Source organism: Rosa rugosa, chromosome 5, assembly GCF_958449725.1.
Source record: "Rosa rugosa chromosome 5, drRosRugo1.1, whole genome shotgun sequence".
In the NCBI taxonomy this organism is placed as follows: Eukaryota; Viridiplantae; Streptophyta; class Magnoliopsida; order Rosales; family Rosaceae; genus Rosa; species Rosa rugosa.
The window spans coordinates 23,225,960-23,248,514 of record NC_084824.1 but is presented as its reverse complement, the minus strand read 5'-3'; the positions used below and the strand labels follow the sequence as shown (position 1 = coordinate 23,248,514).

Below are 22,555 nucleotides of genomic sequence, written 5' to 3'. Positions count from 1 at the left end.
TATAAATGAGTGATTATAAGCTTTTAAGCATTGCCTTGATCTGAGAGAAGAAAAAGTGGATATACCTTGTGAGGATATGAATCATACTTGTCTGAAGCATGCTAAGCTAAACCCCAATCACCATTATTACAACCAAGTCCTACTTGTGTATGTGTGGATCATATGTTTTAATTAACTCTCGAATGCTTAACATTGATTCTTGGTTGAGTGCTAATCTTGGTGTTGTGAAAGTAAGAGATTTCTGAGTCAATATGTTAAAGGGCAATAGAGGTCTTTGTGATGTCAACATCTTGGTCTTTGTCTTTGAATTTACTCTTTTATGTGTGACATTTTTTTTTTCTTTGTGTTTTGCTTTGTGTTTTACGTTTTTGGTTTCTTTGAGTCTTTGTGTTTTTGTTTCCATACTTAGTCATTTTTTTTCGTTGGTTTCTTTGTTGTGTGTCATAGTCTTTTTGGTTTGTTAGTTTTTGATTTTGCTAAGGGACTAGCAAAAGCTAAGTGTGGGGGAATTTGATAGGAGCATTTTAAAGTGGTATTTTAATAGTTAATTCCTCACATTTTGCTTAGTTAATTCCTTAACGAATCGATTTTTAACTCAATTTCTATTTTCTTAGGTACATTGGAGTAAATGATGGTGAAATGAGCATTAGGTCCACACTTACCTATAAATGGTGGAGAAAAATGGAAATGTACTAAAATGTCAATTTTACACATTTTCCTACTCCGACTAGGAGAAACCAAGCCAAGCAAGGAAGAAGGAGCGGCCGCCTGACCAAATGAACTCTAAATGAGCTGAAACTTTCCAGATCCATTCTAGACATCCTAAGGATCATTTATTATGAAGAGTGCCAGAGCTAGTTTTGAGTGGAAGGCCTTCAAACAGTCAGCCCAATTTCCTGCAGAAGCAAAACTGGAAAACTGGACCCGTAAGGAGTCCAGCAGAGATTCTGGCCCAAAGGCATGGAAATAAATTCTGAAATTTTACCAAAATGATCTACACTCATGGTAGATCATTTCATATGAAGAAGTCACGAGCCAAATCTGAAGTCCTGTTGGAGAAATAATTGAAGGAATAAAGGGGCAGAAACTGATCTAAAAACAGCTCAACACCACATGTTCAAGTTTCCTACCCACATGAAGAAAGCTAGATGCTTTTCTCTTTTTCCTTGGATATATTTTTCTGCTCCAATAGATCATCATCACTTCCATACTTCTGCACCTTCATGCCTTGCTTTCATTTCATCATTACTCCATCTTTTCCATATTTTACAAACCACTTTCATTATTTTTCTTCCATTTATCATTTCACTCTTCTTTTTCTTCCCTATATAAACACCTTCTCCTCTCACTCTAACCACATTCCTTCATCCATTCCATCTTCTTTGTCTCTCCATTTCCTTTCCATTTTCCTTTCCAACATCCTCTAGGGCAAGCCACGAAGTTCAAGCAAGGCCAAGGAAGAGAAGAACCAAGCCGTGAGCATCATCATCCATCCTCCACCTTTGAAGCTTGCTTTCGAGTCTCAAAGGATTCAACGTTATTCACCCATCTTCATCTTCCATCCACGGTGTAATTCGACCTCTACTTTGTAACCTTTGCTTTGTATTTCGTTGGTTTTGCCTTAGTTGACATATATGTTTGAACAATTGTTAATTTCTGGAATTTTATGATTAATTGAGAATTTTCAGATTCATATATTGTGATTCAAGAGTTGCTTATGTGGGTTTGTTTAATTAAATTTGCATTATGGATAACTTTTGTATTTTAATCTTATGTGGTTGCAAACACTTAGGGTTTCGATATAATTGGTGCTAGGTTTAAGAACATGAAATCGACTTTTCGTTTTGTGTAAACTTGAATCAAAGTAGTAAAGGTTTTGTACAAAGATCGAATTTAATTAAAGAGAATTGCAATTAGGTGGACTTTTCCATACTAAGTTGTACACTTGAGTTGATAGCCTTTCTCTATGTGTAATGCGTTAAACATGACATGATTGACTAGCTTTCTAGGGTTTGATTGCATGTTTGATAGGATTAATCTAGGTGCTTTCGCTTAGGTTAATTAGCATTGAAAAGTAAAAAATGGGAATTCATTTGCTTTCGAATGTTTCACATGATCAACTCCTTTCTCATGACTTAGATGAACAATATTAGGGTTTGAATCAATTTTAATCATAAGTTTCGGTTTTGATCTTTGTTCTCTCATTCCATTCGTTTAATTATGTTTATGTGTTTTATTTGTTTTCTTAACTTAGTTTATTTTCGAATCCAAAATCCAAAATTCCCCCTTTTTCGTAAATATGTTTATACTTGTGAATATCTTTGTGATTATATTACTTTGTTTTAATTTTAATTGTTTAATTGTTTGACAATGACAGGTGTACCCTCAATCCCCGGAATAGAACGATCCCTACTTGCTTATACTACTAATGATATTTTTAGGGTTAAATTATGCGCTTGCTCAAAGCGTATCAGCGATTGTTGGAGTCTCAAATCCAACGTAGTTGCCCATTCGTCTGTAAGGACCCATCATAGAGCGCTGTGGCGACGCAATTGGCACATAAATGGCACACTCAAATATGCGTAAGTACAATACATGTACCCAGTCACTAGGTGTAACACAGATGTAGATTGAGTGGCGGTGGGTCGTAGACGAATTAGCATAGCTGCATGCTATATTGCATCACCCCAAGCGGTTATAAGGAGATTGGTGCGCATTACCAAAGTCCTGACTACCATTGTAGTCGTTTCCGAGAGACCAATTGGGTGTGTTCATGGGAATATGATGTCCAACATCAGTCCCAATGCAATAACCATCAAAAGTCTTCGATGTAAACTCCTATTCATCCAATTAACTGAATAGGATGATCCGGGGAGTGAGCCCGTTGTCATATGATATGCGCTAGAAGTGTAGTATAAGCAGCATTTACAGGTGGACAATGGCACAACACGTGAACAGCGTGTTTGCGTGTCAACCAACACCATGAGATATTTGAACGTCCGCATGTTGGTTGAATCAGTCCACAAAATCCCCATGGATTCTATGTAAGAACAGAATGAGTATTTTCATATCCTTTGCATAGGACGGTCTCAGTCCTAATTTCCCTAAGGAACAGGCTTTCTAAACGAGCGAAAGGCTTTAGAAGCAACCAATGAGAATTGAGGTTGGGCCTGAGCGTTTGAAATGCTATTTGAAGCAAAGTTGGTGATTGCAGCGTCACCTAGGGTGCCATCACCATGATGGACGCCATCCATGGCGTCATGGATAGGGACTATGCCAGCCCTAGGCTGGTGGTGGACGACGGCAGTGCCAGAGGCAGCGGCGGCGGTCACACTTAGTTCAGGAATCAACTTTGGATTCATGCTTCGTTTCGCTCGAAAGAATGGATGTCCGTGTGAAGTCTTTAGTAGACAGATCATCATATCATGACTAGGATGACCTATCCTGTCATGACAAAGCCAATATGTGTCTAAATCCAAGAGATCTTCTCACATAACTTTATTGGATTTAATAGCTCGAATAGTGACATAGAGTCCACTAGAGAGACACATAAACTTCTCTAAGATGCACGTTTGTTCGCAATCGTTAGAGGTATTGCAACGGAACTTATTTCCGTTCTCTATATGCGTTTTTGCATGGAATCCATTGGCTATTCATAGGTGCGATTTTCCCTAGGAGCGTAGAGAGTTTCTGTGACAGTAATCAAGGTGCCATTTGGCAAGGGGAACTTGAGCTATTCCATGTCCTTGAATTAATACTGATGGCCCAGCCATCGTAGTCACAAAGTATTATGCTCAGAATCAAAATGGAGTCATAATGAAAAGAACTAGAAATTTTATTCATAAGCCAACGGAGTACATCATTGTCTCTTAACCATTAGGAGAATCTAATCCAAATGCTAGCTAATGCAAAACAAAGGTAGTCGTTTGACTTCTTTCGGTAACTCCAAAATGAATATGACCAGGTGAGTAGAGAGATGTCGGTGAAGCAAAGCTCGCTTAAGTACCACTTATCTCAAAACCTTCCTAGACATCATACTCATTTTGAATGAGCCTATGTGAAGAAAAACTAAACCAATGGCATTTACTACAAAGTATATGGCAATTGCCTATTACATCTTTTGGAAAAATAAAGACTTAAACAGAATTGGCGATCTATTGATCCCAGCCAGATTTGTAGTCTTCAACCCTTCACTCTAGATTATCTTCTTGATCTTCTTGTTCCACATAGTGAGCTTCTCTTGCTTCACAATATGCTTTGTAAGCAGTGACAATTTTTTCACGAGCTCTACAAATGTGTGCCCAATGACCGGATACTCCACATCGAGAACATACATCTCTCTTCTCAAACTCCATTGATTGAGGCGCTTTGAAAGCGTCATTTAGATAGCTCTTAGTGTTGGTGGCGCCACCAACATGGCCAGAGGCGTTGCCTCCCTTTCTCTTTCCACGTTGACCTTTTCAGTTCCGTGTTCGCCTATTTTGGCGATTACCTTCCCAAGTAGAACGACTATATGGACCATAACGTCCAGAAGTATCCCTAAGATTAGGGTTTCGCTCTTGGCACCCTCTCTTAGGGGCGCGACTATAATTGGATTCTGGAATATGGTCTGTTTCCACGGATCTTTTATTATAGTTCTTCACAACGATGTTGTCATGCTTTTCAGCAACATTCATAGCTCTAATGAGCTCATGAAACCTTGTGATCCTTCCTGCAGTAACATCGATTCGATAGTTCTTAGCAACGATCAATGTAGAGACGGGGAAGGTAGAGAGAGTCTTCTCAATTAACATCGCATCTGTGATCTCTTTACACTACACCAAAAACCTTATCAGACGACACTTTTTGCACAACGAAAAAAAAAAAAGTGTTGTGTGATGAAGGAAAGTGAATCACACAACACGTTTACAAAACTTGCGTTGTATAAGGCGGTTAAAATTCTGAACTTTTTAGGTAGAAGGTCATCGCACAACAGTTACAAGAAAATTCTGTTGTCTGAATGAAACAAAAAATAGCGGCAGATTTCCCTCCTAGCCTGACTCAAATTTGGCTCCAAATTGATACTCTAAAGTACAACAGAATAGTTATATCTGTTGTATGAGTGTAGCTTGCAAAATATGATACAACTGTTTTTCTACTTTCTGTTGTCTGATAAAGGGAGATGTATTGGGAAAGTTTGGATGTGTGTAGATTTGCCTCAAAATGGCACTTATTCCCTCCAACATTTCCCTGCATTCTCTCCCCCAAAATTCGATTCCCTCTCAACAAGCAACAAGAGGAGGCAAAACTGAAAATTTTTAAGTGGCATTCAGACAAAGATATGTGGAAACACTATGCCAAAAAATGCTTCATACCATACCCCTCAGACGACAGAAGACGTTTTTTCAGTTGTCTGATTTTTTTGAACGTCTTCAGACAACAGATTTAACTATATATGTCGTCTAAATGGTATCAAAATCAACACCAATTCAACTTTTTCAAGTTTGTTATAAATTAGAGAATTCAGACAACAGATTCTGTTGTCTGAGTAAGGGAAAAGTTTATCCGGACAAATTTTTTTTTTGGTTGAACGTACTAAAACTTAATGTGAACTATTTGCAAAAAAAAAAAAAAAAAACAGCAGATGCCTAGCTAGCCTATACCAGAGTTTTCTCAACACTTGGTCAAAAAAACATAAATTTTCTCAACACTTGGCCTATACCCGAGTTTCTTTCTCAACCCTAACCACACAGGACAGCCGCGACCTCCTTTCATCACCCTCATCCTCTGCCTCTGCTCCTATCCTCCTTCTCCGGCTCTGACGCCGGAGCTCCGCGGAAATCCACACTCCCGATCCAGCTTCTCTCTCTCCTTGGAACTTCCAACCCGTCTCGGCGTGAGGCATCTCTGCCTCTTCAGTCTTTCAAGCCCCACCCAGCCCCCACCGCCGAGCTCCTTGCCCAGCACTCTGCAACTAGCAAACCCGGCCGTGTCCCGGTCTCCGATCTCCACCTCCAGCCCTCCAGACTCCAGACTCCAGCTTCTCTCCTTTCAACTCTGCAACTAGCAAACCCGTCTCCGGTCTCCGATCTCCGCCTCCAGCCCTCCAGCCTTCAGGTATCTCTCTCTCCTTCTCCGTCTTCTTCTCCTCCTGGACAGTCCTCAGCTCCTCTTCTTCTCTTCTTCTTGACTTCTTATTAATCTGAGCTTCTGATTCTGATTGGTTTCGTGATATGTAAATTGTGTTCGATTTGTCATTTGTGGCTTTCGATTTGATCTTGTATTCTTGTTGGTTTTGATGGTATGGACGGATGGACCGTATGGTCAATTTGTTGAAAATTGAAATGGTTGAAACCTATGTGTGATGTAAGTTTCTGTTTATGGTTTAGACTGTAGACATGGGTCAGTTTATGTGCACTGACTTGGTTGAAATGATATAAAAAGTATTCAAGTGCTGAATATCAATTTCATATGGACTTCACTGCTTGTTATTGTAATTAATCATGTAAGGGTTTAATAAAAGATCTGTTCATGGAGAAAATTGTATGTAGCTGTATTGTAAACGTTTTCTCATCTTTAGCAGTTATTTGACTTTGAAAGAATGAAATGATTTAATGGGAGATTCATTTGGTTGATAGCTTAATTTGGAACATAATCAATTATACGTTTTGCATTGATGTTGTTATGATTGGTTTGTGTATAACAAGTACCATAGAGTGAAGTCAAACTTATCAGCAACTCTTCTTTACTTCTGTTCTTTTCTTTACTTGAGAAATTTTTGTACACCTTTGGTTCCAGGGACAACATCTCTCTTCACAACCTTCATTATTGTGTCTCAATTTATTCATCTGTAAGTTCATCTCCTTGAGTTGGAAATCGTAAACTAATATTGAATATGTGGACCAAAAAACAAAGTATATAAAGAGGAGGACTTCGTTATTCATTTCCAGGTTTTCAAGATGCATTTTTCTTCTTCTTTGATTTGGATGCATATGAACCTTAATAAGACTGAATTGAAATGAACATGTTTTAGGATTGGGATCAAATTTCTGTGGATAGTTGTATAGTTGTTATTCCGAGGCCCATTCTGAAATGTCTCAAAAATTTGATCATGGTGATCTTGCAGCTTCTAGCCTTGACATTTATGCTCAGTAACAGAACATGTAAAGAGCAAGCAAAGGCAAAGAGCATTTTGCCATACTTGGGAAAGTTATGGAAGTAAGGGAGAAGTCAGTGGATGCAATAGATAAGTCGGTAGAGGAGTGAAAATCGCAAGCCTAGAGACAGCTAGAGCAGCAATTGGGAGTTATTTTTGAAGTGAATATGGGAATTATTTGGTTTTAGTTGGACACGATTTAAGTGTAATACTAGTGACTGTAATAGAGGTAGGCTATATGGTTTGCATTCCGAAGTCTTGGGGGTTTTTGGAGATTTAGGCACTTCCCCCTTTTATGTTTTCTACAATACCTTTCCTCATGGAATTTCAGATCCTGAGGACGTGGTTGGAGCTCTTTCATTGATTATATCTTATCTTACTCTTATCCCACTCATCAAGTACGTATTTGTTGTTTGTCGAGCAAATGACAGTGGGCAAGGTAAACCAAATTCTGTTTGTACACATGCTTCATTAAATGTCTGGCAATTGTGTATAATCATTAGATGGACATGTTCAGGGTTACAGTTTACCAAATTCTGTTTGTACACTTCCTTCAGCAAAGAAAGCTTATTGCTTTGATTGAATGACTTACATTTGCGTCTGCTTGTAGTGATAAAAGCAGTACACATGGTTAGCAACTTGGGTTATAATGTTCACTTTATTTGTTAATATTAGCAATGGGAACTCATATTTGGCTATGCATTGCTTTTATACTTCTTGATTCACATTTGTGTCAGGTGTACATAATTATATTTATTGTTAAATAGCATGCTAATTATTTAATACTATTTCTTGTTGGCATTTTGATAGGTGGGAAAATCCATTGACGTTGGACATCCACAGGTGATCGCTATGCTAATGTGGGTGAGGCAGGACTGACTTTCAAAAGTGAAGAAGCTGCAGTTTTATATCCTAATAATTTTCATTCCAGTTTTGTTGTGAGATGATGTATAACAGAGTTTTACATCAATCTACAATCTTTGTTGGATTTTGAATAGTTATTGTGGATTACATTGCTAAGGATTCGATTTTAACTGCTGTGCAGGTCAGGAAGCATCAAACACCACTTCTAAGGGTACAAAATTTTTCTTGTTCACTACTTGGACATTTGAAGATGGAAATGTGGATTTTCCTCTAAACCTTATGCAGGCGATATTTGTATGATTTGTGCTTTGTTATACAAGCTTGGGTCTATGCTGATGTAGCCAACGCTGATGCTCGAGCCCACAGGTCGAATTGGTTAAGGTGCTATGACATTGGGGGTGGTAGGAGTAGGAGTAGGGGATGGAGTTCCTTGTCGTTGCTTCAGCAGGTCTTTCTCCTCTGGAATTTTAGCTCCTCTCTCAATCATAATGTCAATGTTAGGTTAGAATTATGAAACTGATGGATTGTATTTTGGATGATATTGATGCAATGAAATATTTGGCTTAATATTGATGGCTGATTTAAGTCTAATTTTATGGCTTTGATGATTGTTAAATGAATGATGATGAACTAGTTGAAAAGAAACATATGCAGGTTTCACAATATGTTGTATCAACAAAATGGAAACAACAGATATATGCAACATATATATGCAGGTTTATGTTGTATCAAGAAAATAGAAACAACAGAAACAAATGACAAATGATCATCTGTTGTTTCTACCAAGTTCAAACAACAGAAAAGTAGAGTTCAAAGAGCTCTCAGACAACAGAAATAGGTAGTTGATATGTTGTTTCTACTAAGTTCAAACAACAGAAAAGTAGAGTTCAAAGATCTCTCAGACAACAGAAGTAGCTGATTGATATGTTGTTTCTACCACGTTCAAACAACAGAAAAGTAGAGTTCAAATAGCTCTCAGACAACAGAAATATGTGTTGATATGTTGTTTCTACCACGTTCAAACAACAGAAAAGTAGAGTTCAAAGAGCTCTCAGACAACAGAAGTAGGTGATTGATATGTTGTTTCTACCAACTTCAAACAACAGAATTATGTTGTTGCATACGAAATCAGTCAACATATAACTGTCATTGTTCTTCAAATCAGACGACAGAAGCATCAACTAAGCTTAATATTGGTTCAATCAAACGACAGAAACAACAAAAACTCCGTCATCTTACATTAACTACATCGACAGTTATTTATTGAATCTGTTGATGAAGTGAATTTCCAACAACATTAATATGTAGTGGTATGGTGTTTCAGACGACAGATAGACTCCGATTCTTCAATATTAGGTACTTCAGACGACAGAACTTAAACTGAATCTGTCGTCTGAGTAGCTTAGAAACGACGGGGAATATCTGTCGTCTGAATGGCTTAGAGACGGCAGCCACTTAGACAACAGATTTTTACTTCATCAGACGACAGATATGATCTGTCGTCTGAAGCATTTTTTGGCATAGTGAAAACCATGGTCTGATGCCTGCATGATGAAATTAATGGCTTATGTGGCCATGTGTCCTAGCGCTAGACAAGTACACAATAGCATCGATCTATTCAGACCAAACTATTAGAACACTTCAGAAAAAATCCATTCAGACCAAACTAATGCCCACAGCTAAACCCGACACGGCATTCACTCCACAAAACCCCCACAGGCCACAGCTGACCCCGACTCACACCGACTCTCTCTCTGACTCCATCGCTGTCCGACTCTCACTCCGACTCACTCCACAGCTGCCCCGACTCACTCCACAATCCTAAACCCTAAATCCACCGCCTCCGAAGCGAAGCCTTCGAAGCCCTAAATGGGAGATTTCTCTTAGAATCCGGCAAGCCCTAAAATTTGGGGTTTCTTGTTTCTCGTCCTCTCGTCATTTTGATTTCACACCGGAGCAGCCTTAGACTTGGATTCACACCGGAGCCCTAAACAATTTCGTCATCTCGAACTTCGATTCACGCCTTTGATTCGATTTGTCTCGAACTTGGTAAGTTCTCGTCGTCTCCTTTACTGTTTTGATTCAATTTTGATTTGGATTTGTCAGCTTTCGCTCTTCGTTACTGTTTCAATTCACTGAGATGCAAAATTTAGGGTTCTGATATTCATAAGCAGATCTTAAAATTGTGCACTCTAGTTACCAGAGTTTAACAGAGACTCGGATCTCCATCTCCGACCATGGATTCCTAGCCTTTCGAGAGAGAAAAGAACGTGACTTTTCTGGGGATGATGTACCAGCTCCTCCCACACCAATACCAGATGCAAGAGATCAACCGCCTCACTCTCGCCTACTTCGTCATCTCCGGCCTTGACCTCCTCCATGCTCTCCACAGCGTACGTCATCCCTCCTCAATACGTTGCCGTTTAAGGAGTTCAGTTTTTTCATTCACTAATTAGAAGTTTGGATTTTCATATTAACAAGGACGCAGTTGCGGATTGGGTTTTGTCACTACAAGCTCACCTCGGAGACAGCGACCAAGTCAACAATGGTATTAATTGAATTCAGGTTTTAATTCTCTTTTAGCTTAAATTTTGTAAATTCTATGGAAAAGAACGAGCCCTTGATTTTTTGCACGGCAATTCTATAAGTTTTATGGTTCCAGTTGATGAAGGTGAAATGGGGCTTGTGGGATTGGAAACCTGTTACTGTTTTGATTGAGTTCTTTTTGTTAATGAAGTTCCTTTTCGAATTGAATTTGTAATTGGGTTTTGTGGAATTGAAAATATGAAGATGTTTTGGTTACTGTTTACTTTTTTTTTTTTAGCATTAACTATGTGATTGAGACCTGATTGTGGTGGTAGTAGTGTAATTAGGCTAGATCGATTCAATGTGCTGTTTTTCATTTTAATGTTCTGTGATAAAATCTAGAATCAGCATGGTCCTCTTTATTCTCCTTCTTACTAAGCCACTGGCAGCCTAGTAAGTTTTTTGTGCTTTAGTTTATGAAATTTGTCTGATACAAGTCTGATTAAGTTTTGGTGTTTGGTATGTGATTGCTTGGTTAGTATTCAAATCTGTATTGAATTGTAGATATAAAATGTTAGTTACAAGATATATTGTGATTCGTCAATAACTTGATACAAGGTAAGATTTCTTATTAATGAAGTATTAAAGTTTGTACTCTAGCTCTACAAGTTACGGGACTCTCAAGGCTGTTGTTTTCCAGGCCCTACTTTTTCATCTATGATATTTCATGATGGTTACTCTCTTTCTTGTTTACTTTGATTTTTTTAGACTTACGTACTCTTTCTAATTTCTAATGTAGGGTGTTGATATTCAACTTGGAATGGCAATTGATAGTATAAAAGAAGTAACTCTAGAAGGCTATTCTTTTTGCGGTTGGCAATACTCTTGTTTGTGACGAACTTGATGAGGCTAAGCGCCTAAGCTGGATTGGTGAGAGGTTCAAAGGTAATGAGTTCTACTTTGTTATGGATAAGTATTCTGTGTCGGACTTGTTTATATTTAGCTAGATATCTAACTTTTTTTGTCTATCCCTCTTAAATTAGTTGTAACTATTGATGGAATTATGCTGTGAAAATCTGGCACAATGATTGGAGGTACCAGTGGAGGAATGGAAGCTAGATCAAAACAATGGGATAATAAAAAAGTTGAAGGTTGGTTTTGACTTTGTTTTTTGCCTTATTTTCATTTGAATTTTTGTCGGGTTATTTTGGATGTGGTTTAACTGTTTGTTGTTTAGGACTGAAGAAGAAAGAATAGTTTGAGTTGGAGCTAGAAGAGCTTTGGTCAATTAGAGAGATGCAGCTAAAAGAGTCTGAAACAGCTGGCAGATTTAATGGAGAGCTGCATTTTTGTTTTGCCCACCAGGTGTTTGTAAAAATGCCTCAGAGAAGCTGCTAGACTTTAGCCTTTGTGAACCATATGTTTATGTTTATCATTCTCTCAGACTCTTAGTGTTACTGCTGCTGCTGGAATAACGTCATAAAATGCACTCTGTGTCTGCTTCAAATCATTTTGCTTGATATTCTTTCCTCGTGATTTCAGGTTCATGCCATATTGAAGCAGTATCCCACTTTAAGAGTGGTAGTTGGGAATGCAGCCTTTGAATCGCTGGATAGGATGAAAGAAGAGAGCAAGAAAGCACAAGTGAGGTAATTTAATCTAAGAATCATTTCTCTTTGTTTTAATGCTAGGAACAAAGGAGAAATTGGTTATTTAGCCTATACTTTCTGAAGCTTGACTTTCTCTGTGTCCCAGTCACCACCGAGTCAGCCTCCATGATTAATTTTGCTACAACCATCAAGATAAAGTGAACCAGAATCCTATGATTGTGTTCTAAGTTGGCTTGTTCACGTTTCTTACAATTTTGCTATTTTTAAATGCGCTTTTACATAAATAATGGTCTCTCTTGCTAGAATAAGTGTTCATGTTTATGCCTAAAGTTTGGTTGAACAAACTCACCATCTTTGCTGGGAAGCCTATAACATTTGTCATGCGTTTGTAGTCTAAAGAAAATGAAATCAAAAGAAGGGCAAAATGAAATCAAATAAATTAATGTTAAAGAGTGTATAACATGCTACTTGTCAAGAGGGCTACTTCATCGTCATGTGTGTTCATCCTCTAATTTCAGGATTTAATTTATAATATGTGTTCCAGAAATATTAATATGGTTTTGAATTTAACATAACTTTCCTGGAGATTTACATTTGTTGATTTCTTTTACATTCATACATGATATTCCAGCCATCTGCATTCATCTACCTTTTCATTTGGGCTTTTATTAAAATCTTTTCTTGTTTGTGCTACTATCTTATGTGCATGTAGGTCTAGCGTATTCAGGTCTGATTCTACAGAAAAGATGGTGTAGAGGGTCTGAAACCAAATGCAAGAGGGCCTGGTCTTGTCACTTTTGGGGTAAGCACAATTTTCTAATCCTTTTCTTCTATTGTATTTCTACACATAGCTTTCACATATATTTTCCCCCAATCTTGTGCCTCAGTTATGATTGGCAGCATGATTTTCATTGGTTTTCTGTTCATTTCATTTTTCACAAATGGTATATGTGTCTCCATACCCATAAAATTTCGTGAATTGGAAGTTCAGCTGGCATCAATTCATAGTATGCTGTATAAACTTGATTAAATATGTTGCTATAATATTTAGTCTTTGTCGCCTCTAGTTATATTGCTGGTATATAATGTTCTAGCAATTGAAAAGTTTTGTAAGTCTTTGATATCAGGTGCTCTACTGGACTTGAAAGAATGTATAATTCACGGAATAGGAACTATGGTGGCAAGGTATGCAATTTTTCCAGCAAATGTCTATATTTTTTTTGTTTCAATTTTTGTTTTTACATTTCTGTTACATCGGAGACTATGGTGCTTTACAATTTTTATTTTTTTCTATCTACATAATTTTTTTGTTCTTCTTTTTTCATATGTGGTGGCAAGGTATGGAATACTTCCCCAGATCAGCAAAACCGCCTCAAAGCTCAAGTCTTTAACAACCCATGTACTCCATTTTCAAAAAGCAAGCTTCTTTACTGCAACAGTTGTAGATCGTGAAGAAGAATCACAAAACCCAAAGAGACCCAAGTAGATGATACATTTTCATGCATCATATATGTGCCATGTTTTGGAACAATATAAATACACACTTTTGATGTCCCAAGTAGATGGGCATGTGCTAGAATGCTTTTATAGTTTAAATGTTGGCTTGAATGATTGGGAAATGCACCTCTTTTGCTTTTGAAGTTTAAAACATTGGTTAGATTACTCATTTGATGGTTTGCAATGCTTACATTTGATGAACTACTGTTCATTTGGTAAATAGACCAAACGAATGCACAATTTAATTCAAGAATGGGATGTTCAAATGATCAGACAACAGAATAGATATAATGGCGACTGCACGAATGGCCAAAATTGGGACAAATATACTGCAATCATTCATATCACACATCGGTTTTTAACAAATTAGTGTCTTCTAATTTATACTCACACAACGGAAGCAATTGAACTCTGTTGTCCTAAAGTTAATCACACAACAGATATAGTCTAAGAACTGAAGTTTGAAGAGCAATCAGACAACAGACAAAATAAAAAAATGTTGTCTGACATGCTTAACATACAACGGTTGCAAACTGGCACTGTTGTCTGAAGACGCCCCTCAACTGCTGCCCAGCTGCGCGCTTGGCATCTGTCGAGCCATCTGCCGAGCTATCACACAACAGTTATAACACATACCTGTTGTCTGTGTGTTTATCACACAACTGTGTTCCACCGTTGTCTGATTTTTCATCAGACAACGGCTCACTCTACAACGGTGGGTCTCCAAATCCCACAACGGTTTTCTGCCGTTGTCTGATAACAAAATTGGTGTAGTGATTACCACAGAATTCCACTAAGGATTTAATGCGAAGTGCTTCTGAGTTGTAGTGAAGAACTGACTTGAAATCACAGAAGCAGAGGCTATGCCATCTCACTTCTAGGTCAGGAAGTAGGGAGTCACGGACGTTTCCAAATCTTTCTTCGAGTGAGACCCACAGCCTTCTGGGGTCTTCTTCATTCATACACTCGTACTTGAGCGAATCATCCATATGACGAGTCATTAGGATGATGGATTTCGCTTTATTTGCCTCTAAGGCTGCTCTATTTGCTTCCAAAGCTTGAGCTTTGAGCTTGCTCAACAGTTAGCACGTCCTGGCTAGGCTCGAGGATCATATCCAGGATTTCATCGGCCTTGAGATGCTGGCGGACATCATGAACCCACCTGTGATATTCAGAGCCAGTTGTTCCTAATGGAGCAAAGTCCAATTTGTTCAGGTTACTCATCCTGAAAGAGAACAAGAAAAAGGGTTAGTTTCGGAGCAGAAAAGCTACCACGAAAACATATAAAATTTCTGAGCGTAGTCGCTTCCAAGAAATTAGGAATTTATGAGCGTAATCCCTTCCAAGAAATTCAATTCCAAGAGGTATTGGATTAGATCGAAATAATGACGTAAGTGGTCGATCATAAATTCTCTACAAACTCTAAGTTTGGAGATCTCAACAAGCTCTAAGCTTGGAGTGAGCACGAATCCCCACAATTCGGCTTAATTAGGTCTCCCCTATGATGAAGAAAGGGGGGTAGAAGAAGGGAGTTTGCAAGTCCCCGAGAAAAGAAGAGAAATTGAATAAAAACTCAAAAAACGGGAACTTTTAGTAAAAAATACCTCGAAATAGTGATCGAAAAGTCGCCGGAAATCTGGTCGGAAAAGTCGCCAGAAAGTGGTCGGAAAAGTCGCCGGCGGTGGCTGACCGGAGAGTTGACCTTTGGACTGGGCTGTGTCAGTGGGTCAACCGGCTGCCTCCTTTTTTTTTTTTTTTTTCTCTGCAGTGGGCCGCACATTCTTTCTTGGGCCGGTCCGTTTTGTTTTTGTTTTTTTTTTCTTTCTTTTCGTCTGGCCCCGTCTCCTTTTTTTCTATCTGGGCTGCACCCTTGCGCTGGGCTCGGTTGGAGTTGGGCTTGGCTGCTGTGCAAGTGCAGGGAAGAAGGGAGGCTGACGGTTCACCAGCTTGCAGCGGTTCTGCCGGTCGGTTCAGGAAGTTTCCGGCCGGCGTTGGCCATAATTTCACCGGTTCCTAGCTTTTGGGCGCCTCTGGTGGTAGAAATTCACGGTAGAAGGCAGACTGGAAGAGTGTGAACTGGTCAGGGGACTCTCGTTATCTTCTTGAAGCCGGTTTGGGTGTTTTTCGGCCGGTTCTGGGGTTGGCACCGCCGGTTTTGGACTCCTGGGATTGAGGGCTTCAATATATGCTGCGATGATTGCTAGGATTTGAAGGCTACGATTTTAGGGTTTCAGGGTTAGGGCTTCGCGCCGGTTCTGGACTCCTGGGATTGAGGGCTTCAATATATGTTGCGGTGGTTGCTAGAATTTGAAGGCTACGATTTTAGGGTTTCAGGGTTAGGGCTTCGCGCCGGTTCTGGACTCCTGGGATTGAGGGCTTCAATATATGTTGCGGTGGTTGCTAGGATTTTAAGGCTACGATTTTAGGGTTTCAGGGTTAGGGCTTCGTGCTGATAACGTGTTTAAGGAAAACTGAAATTGGGAGAGAATTGAGTCGTGCTTTCATTGATAATAGGGGCCTATTTATATAGATGATTACAAGACATAGAATCAGAGTTATACAAGGAAAGATAATCGTACAATTAATCGGATATCTATGAATATCTCCGAGAATATCTCTAATTCAAAACCCTATTACAACTAGGTCAAGTAACCTAGAGTTTGGGCCAGACACATATTCTGGATTTACTTGAACAAAACCAAATTTGATGTCTAACCATCAAATTTGGATTTATTGTTCTTTATTGTAATATATTTTACCTTTTTTTTTTTTTTGACTATGTCAAGGGGAACCCAAAAGCTTCCTAGGTCCAAGATAAACCCCTTCGGCGCATGTGAAATGTTCTAACTGTGCATTGCAGCACAGTGCCTGGCCATTTTGACAGCTTCGGGGTTCTAACCTAGGTTGGGGAGCACACCCAACTAGGCAAGAACCACTAGGCCACTTACAGTGGTTTTGTAATATATTTTACTTAAATTCTCATATTCTCTTCCAAATGGAAAGGAATGTAATAAAAAGAATTAAATATTTGAGATTAGAAAAATTTTATTTTTATTTATACTATAAATTTTCATAAATTGAGCTTTAACAAACGAGCCAAGCTTTAACAACTTAGAGCTACTCATGAAAAATACGAGCTACTCACAGGTTAGACGAGCTAAATATATCCTTGTTCAAGCTCGGCTCGTTTTTTTTGTCGAGCTTAATATTGAGCTCAAGCTCAGCTCATTTATTATACGAACAAGAGCCGAACGAGTTAGAATCGAGCCGAATACGAGTCGAACACGAGTTGTATCGAGCCTATTTACAGCCCTAGAGTCAAACCCTCAAACTAAATGCAAAAGTTCTCCATAGATCATGTCATATTTATGAGAATATTAAACTAATTTCAGAATATCATGTGTTTGTGGTTAGGGACAACTTGATTGGTTTATAATTTTATATGGCTTTATTTTTATAGTAGTTAGTCTATTTTTCTCATTTTTTCCCTCTCTATAATCGATATATACATGTATTGTTATTGTAGTGATCAAAACCACAAAAACTTCATAATTTCAGAGCACACAATAAGGCCACGTTTGGTTCGCGGAAAAGTAAGCATCATGAAAAAAAAACTTGTTAACATCAGCCAAACCCCAAAGGAATGACTTTACCTCCTTATTTCCTTGCATTTATTACTCATAACATATTATTTTATTACATTATTTACAAATTTTTTAACAACTTTCTTAATAACTTTTCTTACGTTACCAAACATCGAAATGAAAAGTTGTTGGAAAATTTCATTTCCCTTCCTATAGAAAAAACAAAGAATTATTTTTATAACCACTGCAAGTGGCCTAGTGGTTATTGCCTAGTTGGGTGTGCTCCCCAACCTAGGTTCGAACCCCGAAGCTGTCAAAGTGGTCAGGCACTGTGCTGCAATGCACAGTTGGAGCATTTCACATGCGCCGAAGGGGTTTATCTTGGGCCTAGGAAGCCTTTGGGTTCCTCTTGACAAAGTCAAAAAAAAAAAAAAAAAATTATTTTTATTTCCGTGAACCAAACCAGACCTAAGTATTTTATATTTCAATGCATGCATTAAGTCACAATTAATTGAAGATGCATTATAGAACTCCTCCACATGCATGCAGATATCAAAATCAAAGATAACGTAATCCTCATTAATTTTGAGTTTGTTTGATTATAACGTACAGGCAGGCATGTGCCTTCTATTCTAGACTTTTGGTTGGTTTAGCTTTATCATCAACCCACAAAATTATAGATTGCGCGGTAAATGACAAGCGCGTGCTTATCCTGACATTGCTTGAAAATGTGTACACAAACAAACTCACTATCATATCGTCTTAGGATTTCAACACACTAGCACGTATGTTTAATTACACACATTAATGTTCCAATTTATTGTTACGACCTAACACCAATTGATAGGTAGTGTAGGGTTATCACATCATATCTAATCATCTAGCGAATCAGAGTATGCGATATGGTTGTTATGTATACATTGGCCAGAGATTTGGCTTCATCACGGCAAATAACCAGAAAATCAATGATCTATACAGTTTTATATTATTATTTAAGAGAAGAGATTATCCGCTTACATTGAAAATTTTAACAAAAGTGACCTTTATGTATGTACATATAATTTTTAACTAATGTTCAACAAATAATTGATAATATTATAATTGAGGATGCTACTTATATATATATATATAAATCTATTAATAACAATTAGATTGAAGGGGTAAAGAGACCAAACAACAAAACAATGAAAAATAAATTAAACAACACCACTCTTACTCCCATTTGTGCGAAGAATTTTATTTATATCTAGGGTTTTGCAGTTATTTATTTAGCATGCCACCATTTGAGCTCTCGTGTTCAAGGTTTCAAACATCATCTCCTTCTTTAATTGCACTTATCATTTAGCATGTTACTTGCTATTTTAGATCGTGGTCACATGCAAAATCGTCTGCATTCATGTGTCTGATCAGAAGATCATGACTAGGTTAAGTAGAATGTTGTTTATATACTAAATTGATTATTTATTCAATTGTGCTAGATTATATTTAGTGTTTTAAAAGCGGTTGTCTAGGCAGGGCTTGTGCATGCCGAGTTTTAAAAAAATGTTTAATTTTTTTATATCAAATTCTTAAAAACTAACTTTTGATTTGTAAGTACTCATTATACACTTAACTTGTTTTTTTATGTTTTCAATCAATTATCGCTAATTATAGTTTTTATTTTAATTAAACACTTATTTATATGTTATAATATAATTAAAATATAAAAAATATCCGCCAAGACGCCCGCCTAATTCCCACCTAAACAATTAGGTGGTAGGGCTACATCCTAGCTACTTTTAGAGTGTTGCTTATATTTAATTTAAATTTAATAATGAAGAGTAATGAAACGAATGCACTACAAGAGAAAACCCCTTTAGAGACAAAAGTATAGGAGACAAAGCAAATTTGCGTCACTAATTCTTGTTATCAGTGTCAAAAAAAATTATTTTGTCACCTAAAAGTTGTCATCCTTGCTTACATGTGCGACATGCTTGAGAGACAAAATAATAAAAATAGGTGACACACCACTTTTGTCACTGAATATTGGGCGGTCAAGAGCGGGGTATTTTCCCTTGTGAAAGAAAAAAAAAGAGGTAAAAATTTTGGAAAAGCATTGGCGGAAAAATTAAAACTAATTCAGCGGGACTTGAAATAGATCAAAACCTCCTTCAACGGCGTAGTTTAAGGAAAAGTAGGGTAAGATGTGAATAAGGGTTCATTCCCCAGTTGACACATTCACGATCTCCCTTTCCCACAGCACGACCTTCACACACGAACTTGCAACCACCGACTCTGACCTCCACCTCCGTATCATCTCCTCTGTCCTTTCTGTACCATCCAGCAGACAGTCCCAAATCAAGTATTTTAGGGTAAACGATTTCAGGGCTTTTTGTTGTTTACTTTTACTTTTTTCATTTTTGAGGCATAATCTTAATGCTGGGTACTTTCAGTTTGTTAAATTAAACGGGTAATTTTACTTTGATCCACAGTATTGTAGGTGCTGGTAAACCCTAAGCGTTACAGTTTTTGGACCTCTGTTCGTTGCTGCTCTTATATTGGGTGAAAAACGATTAAATATATTTAAAACCTGACATGCCAATTTACATTGTGTTATGATTTTAATTCTGCAAAAAATTTATGATCTAATATAAATTTTGGTTTTACCTTTTTTTTACAGGAATAACGATGATTACAAAGAGACAAGTGGGATTCCTCATGAGGTTTGTGTTTTATATGTTTGTGTTTGTGAGTCTTTTACTTTTGGAATGGATTTTGGATCGATGTTTAGTTATTGAATTAGATCAGCATCACCCTATAGTCTAGATGTGATTTTTTGGCTTCACGAAGTCCTGATGTGTTTGATTCTTGGTTTATTAGCTTTTTCAAATTATGATTTTGGGATTAGTTTGATTGGATGGCCATGAACTATAAAGGATGATTGAATTGGTTCACTTCTGCCAATGCACTTTTATGTTCATAATGGTTTCCTTGGTCATTGAAATCGAGAGCCAGAGTCACCGTGAACGAATTCAAGAGCCAAATAAGTCCAGAAAAACTTCTCTCTTTCAAGTGGAAAGGTATGTGTGGCTTACCTGTTGATAACAAGTCTTGATTTTCTTGGTATAGAATAGGAATACTTATCAGAGATGCATCAGTATATCTTGTTATTTAGTATGTCATCAAGATCAACTTATTTGTTCTTCAAAATATATTATGAAGCTAATGTCCACTTACATTCTCTTAGCATCTCTTGAGTTCTATGCTTTTTGTAATGGTTTAGGAGTTGTGTGATGGTATTGGAGGAGTAGCTACTGTTTAGTTTGAAAGTATACTTGATGATAAGATCCCTTAAGGTTAACCCTGCGATGTGGTATTTCTCAAGTATAAATAATGTATCTTGCTAATGTATTATTTCATTTGTAACCTTCTGTGTATAATTTTTATCTATATCTACTTAAAATGTTGTGAACTCCTTTATGTTTTTAACTTGTTATAGGCTGGTGGTAGTGTGGTTTCAAATAGACAACTATAGGGTGGCCTTGAAGTTTCTAGGGTCTTTGACGAAAGCCAATTTAAAGAGATTATTTTCTCTTCTTTTAGATGCCTTTGCCTTGCTATTGGCAATAAACCTTATTGATAACATAAGTGCAAGTGAAAATGAAACATTTTCGCCTTGAGGTTTGCAATGCATATTTGCCTCTTTTGAGTATCTCTTGTCTATTGAAACTTATTCGTGTGCATTTTCACTTAGTATTATATTTGAGTTCTTGGTGTTCATTAGGTTCTCAATCCTGTCATTCACCATGCTACAGAGCGTGCCAACATATCTAATTTTATGGTGTTCTTTACCTATTTAAGACTTCAAGAACTTGGACTTGTCAGTGCTTCAACATTGCCGAAGTGGAGATACAACAGGGGAATGATATCTCTCCTGCGTTTGTCTATGATACAAGGCTTTTCAAGCTTCGATTAGAACGAAAGACTAGTCTCTTAAATGAAGAATTAAATGAATTGTAATCAAAAGTGGTAAATTATTCAGACCATATTTATGTCCAAATAATTGTGTGTCGAATAGATTTGTTACTTGGTTTTTGATACTTTCTTGTAACTTACCGCTAGCACCTATACTTAGTCCACCTAATTTTTTGCATTCCAAATGTTTATGTTGATGAGATAGCTAGAAGTTCCTGTCCCTATGCAAGTAGATATCTTGACAAATGAGGTTGAGATCGACGTAATGAAGAGCAGAATCATTCACTGTTTGGGCGATGGTGATATGCATCGGGAACTCGGGAAACAGATGAGGAAGAACATGAAGATGAGAATGTAGATTATGTATTAGGAGCTGTTGTTTTTCTATATGCCACATTAGTATCATTTTCGTCTTAGTTAAAGAATACTTTGAAGCTGGATAAGAGTTGATTAATGCTACATTGTTATTCTTTTATTGGAATTAAAGTGAGTGTTTCAATCTGACTATTAGTTCATTTCAAGATTGTTTATTATATCAAATAAAGTGATATATATAAAGAATCAGTAGTATTATCTATTAATTAAATATAAGAAACTAAATGGAATAAAAAAATTTCTTGGCTCCAAATATGGGTGACGAATTCTGTTTGTCACCCTTAATCTAGTTACCCGCCATTTGGAATTTCCCGGCAACTGTGAAAGATTTTTGGTGACAAAATGCAGGAGTATAGGGGACAAAATGGATTTTGTCACCCTTATGATTGGGTGACAAAATTTACCTGTTGTCACTGATGAGAATCTGTCACGCAGTTTTAGAGACAAAATCATTTCGTCGCCCATATTGGACAGTGACAAAATTGTATGAATTGGTGACAAAACAGTTTTGTCTCTAAAGGGGTTTTCCCTTGTAGTGATGATTCCTATTAATACTTTTTCAACTCTATATATTGTCATTATTGTGTGCCGGTGAAATAGAAATTTAGACGTCGGACAGCCATAATCTAGACAATCGACTCTTCTAGATTAGGTTAAGTTGGTACGTTCTTCGAACCTCTGTGGCTATCTGAAAAGTGAAAACTAATAATTTGTGCCACAAGTCGCAAATGAAGAAAAACTTCTGTGGAAGAAGTGATGGGCATCTTTGTACGTAGCGTTGAGAAGGAAATTTAAAGCTGCTGGATTTGAAACCGACCACTAAATTGAAATGTATAAGTTCGCAATCATGTATTATTTGGCTTCGATCGACATTTATCGATGCCATGCCACAGTTATCCATTGCGTCATTGTATTGCAATTGGCCAATAGAGCATGTCAACGACGCGTCACCTATACATCGTATAAGATTTTATATCAGGGGTGATTTCATTTGATGCTCAACTATTATA

The 22,555-nt window shown here is 37.5% G+C and overlaps 3 long non-coding RNA genes across 8 annotated transcripts; all 3 read left to right on the top strand.

Annotated features, from left to right (window-relative positions):
- Window positions 1-5,667: 5,667 nt before the first annotated feature.
- LOC133710779 (uncharacterized) lies at window positions 5,668-8,590 on the top strand. 2 transcript variants are annotated; one of them, XR_009846857.1, is made up of 3 exons: window positions 5,668-6,096; window positions 7,946-8,083; window positions 8,181-8,590. It is a non-coding gene; the product is annotated as an uncharacterized LOC133710779 (long non-coding RNA). The 2 variants fall into 2 exon arrangements; XR_009846858.1 differs by having other exon boundaries at window positions 7,946-8,590.
- A 1,354-nt stretch (window positions 8,591-9,944) lies between these two features.
- On the top strand, window positions 9,945-11,678 carry LOC133708181 (uncharacterized). 4 transcript variants are annotated; one of them, XR_009845647.1, is made up of 4 exons: window positions 9,945-10,048; window positions 10,174-10,547; window positions 11,325-11,470; window positions 11,569-11,678. It is a non-coding gene; the product is annotated as an uncharacterized LOC133708181 (long non-coding RNA). The 4 variants fall into 4 exon arrangements; XR_009845648.1 differs by having other exon boundaries at window positions 10,153-10,547; XR_009845645.1 differs by having other exon boundaries at window positions 9,951-10,547.
- A 7,701-nt stretch (window positions 11,679-19,379) lies between these two features.
- On the top strand, window positions 19,380-21,645 carry LOC133712117 (uncharacterized). Of its 2 annotated transcripts, none has more exons than XR_009847171.1 (3): window positions 19,380-19,567; window positions 19,876-21,224; window positions 21,376-21,645. It is a non-coding gene; the product is annotated as an uncharacterized LOC133712117 (long non-coding RNA). The 2 variants fall into 2 exon arrangements; XR_009847170.1 differs by adding an exon at window positions 19,688-19,757 and having other exon boundaries at window positions 19,876-21,645.
- Window positions 21,646-22,555: the final 910 nt, after the last annotated feature.